Genomic DNA, 9,366 nt, shown 5'->3' with positions numbered 1-9,366 from the left:
GCAATGCCAGAAATTGACAGTACCAACAGATAAAACCAAAGCAATTAAGTTTTCATAAACACTTGACTTGATGTTGAATCGACACTCTCCTTTATAAACAGCAGTTTAGCAAGAAATAAATGACAATCATACATTTCCAGTATATAAACCATGCTGGTTTGGTGAAGTAACAATTCTTTTCCAGCTTTCTTTTTACAACGTATTTCATTGGAGAAAGTTGCTCAATAATTTGTAAGTTTTAATTCCAAGATCATGCAAAATTATTTAAAGTCAACTAAAGTTAAAAATAACCCATCTTATCTGTAAAAGAGTTTACAGATAAGCTTTTTTATGTTTTTAGTTTAATACTATCTCTCTCAACCAAAAAAATAAATTCTTCTGGCTATAAGTGAGCAATTTTTTAGTAACGTTTAGTTCTCCTTTCCTTCAGATTGTTTTCTGGACGTTCATTATATACCTTGGCAAGACCAGAAAATTGTGTCTTAAGAGTCTCTGATCTTGCTTTTAATTTTTATTTTCTAACCACCAACCCAAAACTAACACAAAATAATTTATGACTACATACTTCTTACCTTATTTTCACTCTTTCTTTTTAGATATTCAGATGATCTTTCTCAAGCAAGACATGAAAAAAATATTTTTATTAAATAATAATATCTTATTTCTTCCAAAGAACAAACACTTAATTCATAATTTCAAACAGATGCCAGCAAGCTATATAGAGGCTTCAATATAAGCAGCCATGCACTCACACATACAAACATTTGCCAATTTTTCAGAATAACAAAATGATTCAAAAACATTTGACATATCTACTATATTTACTATTCTCATATATAATTTCTGTCTGTATATTTCTTTCTTTGTTTCTATTGTCCTATTTATTTCTAAATGTCTTATTTTATTTCTTATTATGTGAACTCAAATGACATCTGAAATTTTTCATGTTTTAAAATTCAGTGTTCAGTATAACACTGTTCAGTATTTCTAGACCTCTCAAGGTAGTTAGTTGCTTCCACATTGTTTCTGGACAAATCTCTATTAGCGCTGTCCCAAACTGCAGATAGTTTTCCGTTAACCAGGAAGTTCTTAGGAAAATGGACTATTTAACTTTTCATTCCCAGACCTCTCCAAGTATATGACACATTATAGAGCAGTTACTATAAATGTACTGCACATACTGCACGCCAGGCACTAAATTGCAAACTCCGTAAGACTGTGTAGTTTACGTGTTTCGTTATTTTATGTATCCTCAGCATCTAGAAGAGAGCATAAATCATCTTAAGACCTCAGTAAATAATTACTGAATGAATTTAACAAAGCTGAGAAGTTGCTACCCTTTTCTGGACCAGCAGTCATTTTCTCTTATGGTGACCTTTGTTATCTGATTGTGGCTCTACTGAATCATGCAGCTAATATTTGCAGCTTATTCCCAAGGTGAAAGTTTAAAATTGGTGAGGTCCATTGATGATGTTGCCTGGGTTATAAAATAGGAATGTCCCCACAATCATGATTTGTAATCTTCACAGACTCTAGGTTTGTTCTGATTTTCATGTATTCATGCCTGGTGTCCACTGTAATCCCGTGATCTGTTATAGGCATTTACCTTGTACTGACTGCTTCATTGAACAAATCTCCCCTGTGGACTACCATTTAAAAGCAAGAGTACATTACAAAGAGAAAGGCTGGGTTCTCATTAGGACACAAATTTACAAGCTGCGTGGATTTGGGTAAGTTATATAATCTTTGCCAGATTCTTTATTTGAAAATGAAATTCATAAGTGACTACCCAATAGCATTGTTATAATATTAAATGAGATTACATACAAAACTTTATTCTAATACTATTGTTAGCTAAAAGTAAATGTTAGTTATTTCCATGCTTTTAGTAAAGGGATATATAAGCTAAGATATACTATACAAATGCAAAGTAATGTTACATGTTGACTTCATTCTCATTAACTTCTTGGGGAGGGCTTAGAAGAAACATTTTTTCATGTAAGGACAATTACCTTGTGTTCATATAGATTTGAAAATGACAAGGTAGGCATCTTTTATTTCATAAAATATTGAAAACGATGCCAAAAGAATTAGTAAAAAGGGGCCATAGTCAAATAGGTATTGGTTCTCTTTTATAACTTTACATTTTATTTTGGGGAGTTGCTAGGTATTTAATGGGTAATGGTGATAAAAGATTTGTTTTACAAAGGCTGTAAGTCAGCTTCTGTCAGAAACAGGGAAGCATGAGGGAGAAACTGAGAGCTGAGTGCTGGGTGCTGGGGCAGGATTTTAAGCTGTCCAAACTCCTTTCTGCTGTCTTTCCACCTGTCAGTTTCTAATCTTGCTTCAAGTCTCCAGAGTCTTCATGCTAGGTCTTGGACTTGTAAATCACTCAACTTTTGTGCCCCACCTGACCTCAGCCTTCCTCAACAACTTCCTTTGGACATTTCCTGTTCCCTCACTCTCTTTCCAGTTTCTATCTCCATCCCATTAATGCTTTGTATTATCTGAATAATTCTCCCCAAAACTGCTTATGGAAAATCTTACCTTTAGTAGTATATACCAAAGCTACCACCAACCGCCTTCCTTTCATTTTTACAAAGATGTTTTACATATAACACAATGAACCAAATTGACTATAATGAAAGAAAATCATTAGACAAGAGAATTTGCAAGAAATGTGACTGCACACTTCAAATAATACCAGATAATCATCAAGCAACTGGAATTTATCTCTTAGAAATATGGTAGTTTTTACATTTAGATCTGTAAAAATAAGGTGGTACTCACATTTGTGTTTATTTTTTGTTTGTTTGTTTTGAGACAGAGTCTTGCTCTGTTGCCCAGGCTGGAGTACAGTGGCACGATCTCAGCTCACTGCAACCTCCGCCTCCCAGGTTCAAGCAATCCTCCTGCCTCAGCTCCCCTAGTAGCTGGGATTACAGGAATGTGCCACCATGCCTGGCTAATTTTGGTATTTTTAGTAGAGAGGGAGTTTTGTCATGTTGGCCAAGCTGGTCTTGAACTCATGACTTCAGGTGATCCACCCACCTCGGCCTCCCAAAGTGCTGGGATTACAGGAGTGAACCACTGCACCTGGCTGGTACTCACATTTAAATCTCTGATTCAAGTGAAAATAATTTTTGTTTTAATGGAAGGTAGCAATCAGAATCTGTATTTTTTTTATCCATTAGATATTCCATTGACTTCATGTTTTTTATAAAAATGATCATTCTTTCCCCATTCAATTGCATTTGATACTTTGTCACAAATCAGGTAACTATGTGAATTTGTCTCTGTGTTCCATAATATTCCATTGGTCCATTTATCTGTATTTGTGTTACTAGTACTCTGTCTTCATGACTTCAATACTATAGTGAGTTTTAATACTTGGTGCTGTATGCCCTACAACTTTGTTCTCCAATATTTTATCAATGTTAAATCTATCTTCTAGAAGAAAATACCTTTTATAACTCATTACTTTTGGATAACCAAAATTTCTTAAATAGAATATACACAAACACATGCATAAGCACTAATACAAGAAAATAAAGATTAGCTAGATTTAATTTGAATTAGAAACTTTTAACAAAAGCTGCAACTAAGATAGTTCAAAAAATAAGCCATAGGCTAAGGAAAGATATTTGTAAAATATTTAACAATTTCCTTATCAAGAACATATAGAGAATTCATAAAAACCAATAAGAAAAATATCGTCAACCAAATTATAACAATGGGCAAAACATTCAACAGAGATTACACAAAAGATGGGATCCAAGTGGCTTATAAACACATGAAAAGAAGCTCAATATCTTGTTATTAAACAAATATAAATTAAAAACTGCAATAAACTAGTATTACACAAACAGATAAAATTGAAAACAGTTGAGAATACAAATAATAGGTGAGTAGATGAAGCTGATGTGAGAATGAATATTGATAAAACTCATTTGGAAAACTATTTGACAATACCTGCAAAACATGTAAATACTATATGGCCCAATAATTCCACTCTGGGGTATATATCCAAACATGCACACACACATAACACACACAAATAACAACAGTGTTTGCTAAAAGAGGTACAGATAAAATGTTCATAGAAGTTTTATTCATAATAGTTTCAAACTGAAAATAATCAAAATTCTTATAAGTAATAGAATGATTAAATGAATTATACTGTATGTGTACAGTGAAATATTCTGCAGCTATTAACAAATACAAACTTCTTCACATGCAACATGAATGAAACTCATAAGCATAATAATGAGTAGTGAGAGAGGTTAGACATTAAAAATACATTTTCCACTTATTTACAGTTCTAAAACTGATAAAACTAATCCTGGTTATATCAAGATAGTTTTCTTATTCTTGGGGGTGTCAGACTCAAAGTGGCCCAAAGGACCTCCTTGAGTGTTGGAAATCATCTATATATTGATTTTGGTAGTGGTTACACTAGTATATACATAGTTATAAATTAATCAAACTACCAAAGGACCTTCTTGAGTGTTGGAAATCGTCTATATATTGATTTTTGTAGTGGTTACACTAGTATATACATAGTTATAAATTAATCAAACTATATGCTTAAGAGTGACATGCTGTGCTATATGTAAGTTATAACTCACCTTCACTGAGTTGAGGAAGATTAAAAATAAGATGTATTTCTTGTAGAGCTCATGTCTTAATTGTTTGATTAAGGCAAGGAAGGCACTGTTCTTCATGCAAGTGCTTTCTGAGAAGGTCATGGTCTAACAATTGAATACATGAGGGCGCATTCCCCAGGGCATGCCATAGGGCAGTACCCAGTTGTCCTCAGTCTTTTCTCTCATCTTTGATCTTTACTCCCACAAAATATTAACTTTTAGTTGTTTAAGATCTACAAATTTGTCAATAAGAAACACAATCTGAAACTAAAGTGTAAAGAAATACATTTAAATAGCATATCAACTAGCTGGTATTATTATCTAAAAATATTTTAAGAGTATTGACTTAAGATTGCCTTTTGTGTACACGATAATCGTGTTAAGAAGAAATTGATGCTAAAGTCAACGAAGTGATGCTTCTTCTGTAATGCTTCTGTTCAGAAGAGCTACATTTACCTGAGTTCAACCAGCTATGTAATTCCTTGGTTGAAATGGACTTGGGCTTCGTACAACCTCTGGGACTTACCTCAGTCTGGATCTACAGGGTCTTTTACTCTGGGCCCATTTATATTTCCACCCTCACAACCTCTGATCCAGCTCTGAGTCATGCTCTACAATTCTAATCTCTATGTGTGCATCTTTCTTACATCAGCAGGATTTGCTATTTGCCAAATCCTCTGTTTCCTGCAGTCCCCTTCAGCCCTACCCAATTTTGAGCTATACCTCCTAGAATTATCCCAGGCCCCAAAATCTGTACTATTATACTTCTGCGACAACAAAAATACCTTCATAATTGCCTGTATTCAATCCTCGTTCTAAAATACTTAATTTACTTCTGATATTGAATTATTAACTTCTGTCATATTTTGACTCAGTTCCCCAAGTGACTCTTTACACTTCAAGCAAAAAAAATGACCCTTCTGTTTTTTTGTAGTTTCTAGTTCTCTGAGAAGGTATAACTTTGAGTATACACATTTTACCTATCCATTGACCTCAAGCCAAAACTTGGGCTTAAAAATCTGAGGTCCTTTCTTAGCAGTTTCCCTTAGCATAGTTGCCCTAAACGTTGATCAAACAGAATTCTTTGAACATGCCAACATGCTAATGTAACCACAACCCCAGCTGACACCAGTTATCCCATAATCATTTGTAAGAGATCATGATAAGTTTTCTTCTGGATGCTTTTAATATTTGCACAGAAAATAAGTTCTGGCATTAAGTCACCTAGATTTAGTATTATATCAAATTTCTTACTCATATTATACGACAAAGAATTTTTTTTCACGTTTTTGACAAAAAAATTTAAATCTGTATGTAAAATATGCAAGTTGTATGTATGTGTATATATATATATTTTTTCTAATAGTATCAGTGATATTATTTTTTCAAAGGTATTCTATTAGAATGAATTAGAGTCCATTTATAAAATACAGTATGCCTTCAACTTTGGATTTTGAAGTACAAACCTTTCTGAAAAGAACAACAGCAGTTAACTCTAAAGAATTGTCTCATGTAGTCCTAGGAATTTCATCTATGTCTTCAACATGTTAGGTTCATTCTAAAGAAAAGAAAGTTGATTTTCACAGAATGGATTTAGCAATCTTATAGATAATAGTATAAACTAGATAAAATATTTTAACTTCAGGATTGGTATGACACTGTATTGAATTAGTAGGTTGTGTATGTGGTCGGAGTCTGAGGTTGTGTGTGTGGCTCCTAATATCTGAAATAGCTAATTATTACAACTGTAAAAGAGTAAATTTATTTATTAAATATTTCTTAATCACTTACTATGTATTAGATACACTTAGAAGTAAAATTACATGTATATTATTATTTTTTAAAGTCCACAGATAGTAATTGATTTTCAGTCCTGGGGCTCAAACTCTATGATAATTCATGAAAAAAAAAAAAAACTTAGTAAAAATGGTAAGGGCATTTGTTTCAAAATAGTCACAATAGCATTACTTAGGAAAAAAATACTAACAGATTGAAAATAAGACTTTAGCCAAAATCACAAGTAGCTTACAAATTAATCATATTTTCAAAATAATATTTATGATCAATATGTAATAACAATGGAAATTCTGGGAAAAGCAAGATAATATTTTATTTAAATTATGTTTTCATATGTAAATTTAACTAAATACTGGTATTGTGTGTAAGGAAAAAAGGATACTTGAAAGACAGAATCTAAATCATCAGTATCAATTTTTGACTGGTGGAAAACAAATTTGGGAGGGTATTCCTTGAGCTTTTCATAACAGCTTTTTTGAGGTACGCTTTAGGTACATGTAAGTGTACAACCATGAAAACATCATAACAATCAAGATAATGAGCACACATCACCTCAAAAACTGTCCTTCAGAAAATGCAAAAACAGCAATTATAGACAGGCTCATAATGAAGACTAGTATGTATAATACTGCAGTGGATATGTATATATATTCTGTATATTTATATGTATTTACATATATGCAATATATAATGTAGGTAGAGATAAATATATAAGTATATATATGCATGTGCTTGTGTATGTATGTGGGTATATATATATATGTGTGACTATATGTCAATCTACTTTGTGTCAGAAGCTCCTTTTCTACTATAATATAATATGTTTATATACTAATGGGGCACATGTGATATTTTGCTACATCCAGAGACTGTGTAATATTCAAGTATGAATATTTGGGGCATTCCTCACCTGGAGTAGCCTCACCTTGAATTGTTTTGGGAACAAATTAAGTCCTTGCTTCTTGTTATTTGGAAATATACAATACATTGTTGTTAATTATAGTCACCCTACTCTGCTATGAAACGTTAGAATTTAGTTCTTCTATCTAACTGTATGTTTTTACCCATTAATCAACCTCTCTTTATCCATTCTCACATGCCCCACCCTCCACACACACTCTTCCCAGTCTCTGATATTTATCATTCTACTGTTATCTCCATGAGATAAACTTTTTTTTAGCTTCCATATGAGTGAGAATACACAATATTTGTCTTCTGGTGCCTAGCTTATTCACCTAAACTAATGACCTCCAGTTCTAGTCATGTTACTGCAAATGACATTATTTCATTCTTTTTTTTATGGCTGATAGCATTCTATTGTGTATATACGCCACATTTTCTTAGTCCACTCAGCCATTAATGTATACTTAGATTGGTTCCTTACCTTGGTTATTGCAGACAGTGCTGAAACAAACATGAGAGTACAGGTATTCCTCTGATATACTGATTTATTTTCTTTTGGATAAATACCCAGTAATAGAATTGCTAGATTGTATGGTACCTCTACTTGTAGCTTTTTGAGGAATCTCCATAATGTTTTCCATAGTGGCTACTCTCACCAACAGCATGTAAGAGCTCTTTTTTCATCGCATCATAACCAGCTTGGGTAATTCTTTTGTCTTAATAATAGTCATTCTAACTGGGGCAAGATAATATCTCATTGTTGTTCAGTTTGCATTTCCCTGATGATTAGTGATGTTGAACATTCTTTTCATATATTCTTTGGCCATTTGTATGTCTTCTTTTGGGAAATGTCTATTCATGTCCTTTTCCCACTTTTTAATAGGATTATTTGTTTTTTCACTGTTAAGTTGTTTGAGTTTCTTACGTATTCTGGATATTAGTCCAGCATATTTGCAAATGTTTATTCCCATTAAACACATTGCCACTCACTCTGTTGATTGTTTTCTTTGCTATAAAGTTTTTTAGTTTAACATAGTCCCATTTGCCTATTCTTGTTTCTGTCGTCTGTGCTTTTGTGGTCTTAGTAATAAAAGCTTTGCCTAGATCAATGTTCTGAAGTGTTTTCCTATGTTGCTGTCTAATAATTTTATAGTTCCAGGCTTTGTGTTTAAGTCTTTAATCTATTTTAGGTTTATTTTTGCATATGGTGAAAGATGAGTCCACTTTCATTTTTATGCATATGAATATCCAACTTTTTAGTATCACTTATTGAAGAAGATATCTTTTTTCTGATGAATGTTCTTGGTGTCTTTATCAAAAATCATTTGGCTGTATATATGTGGGTTTATGTCTTGGTTCTCTCTTCTGTTCTATTGGTCTATGTATCTATTTTTCTAGCAATACCATGATTTTTATTTACTGGAGCCTTGTAATATATTTCGAACTCAGGGAGTATGATAACTAGTTTTGTTCTATTTGCTCAGAATTGCATTGTCTATTTAAGCTATTTTTGGTTCCATATGATTTTAGGAATTTTTTCTATTTCTATGGAAAATGACATTGGTATTTTGATGAGAATTGTAATGACTGTAGATTGCTTTAGACATTATGGTTATATTAACAAAATTAATTCTTCTAATTCATAAGCATGGGATTATTTTCAATATTTTGTGTCCTTGTCAATTTCTTTCATAAGAGTTTTGTAATTTTCCTTGTAGAATTTTTTCTCCTCTTTTGTGAACTTTATCTTTAGATATTTTATTTGAAACACTATTAATTTTTGCATGTTGATTTTGTATCTTGCAAAGTTATTGAACTTATCAGATCTCAGAATTTGGTAGTCTTTAGGTTTTCTAGATATAATATCATCTGCAAAGAGTGGCAATTTGACTTTCTCTTTTCCAATTTGAATGCCTTTTATTTCTTTCTCTTGCATGATTTCTCTGGCTAGAACTTCCCAGCACTATGTTAAATAGGAGTGCTGAGCATGGACAATGTTGTGTTGCTTTAGTCCTTAAAG

The 9,366-nt window shown here is 32.4% G+C and overlaps 1 protein-coding gene across 2 annotated transcripts in view; it reads left to right on the top strand.

Moving 5' to 3' along the window:
• The first annotated feature begins 1,623 nt into the window (after positions 1-1,623).
• CRISP1 (cysteine rich secretory protein 1) overlaps positions 1,624-9,366 on the top strand; it is a 35,245-nt gene continuing 27,502 nt past the window's right edge. For both annotated transcript variants that reach the window (XM_032299362.1, XM_032299360.1), the window contains exon 1: positions 1,624-1,730. The gene's annotated coding sequence lies outside the window, so the exon portion shown is untranslated. The remainder of the gene's footprint in view (positions 1,731-9,366) is intronic.

This window comes from Sapajus apella, unplaced genomic scaffold (genome assembly GCF_009761245.1).
Source record: "Sapajus apella isolate SASKATOON/1434 unplaced genomic scaffold, GSC_monkey_1.0 scaffold41, whole genome shotgun sequence".
Classification (NCBI taxonomy): domain Eukaryota; kingdom Metazoa; phylum Chordata; class Mammalia; order Primates; family Cebidae; genus Sapajus; species Sapajus apella.
This window is presented reverse-complemented; position numbering and strand designations above follow the sequence as displayed.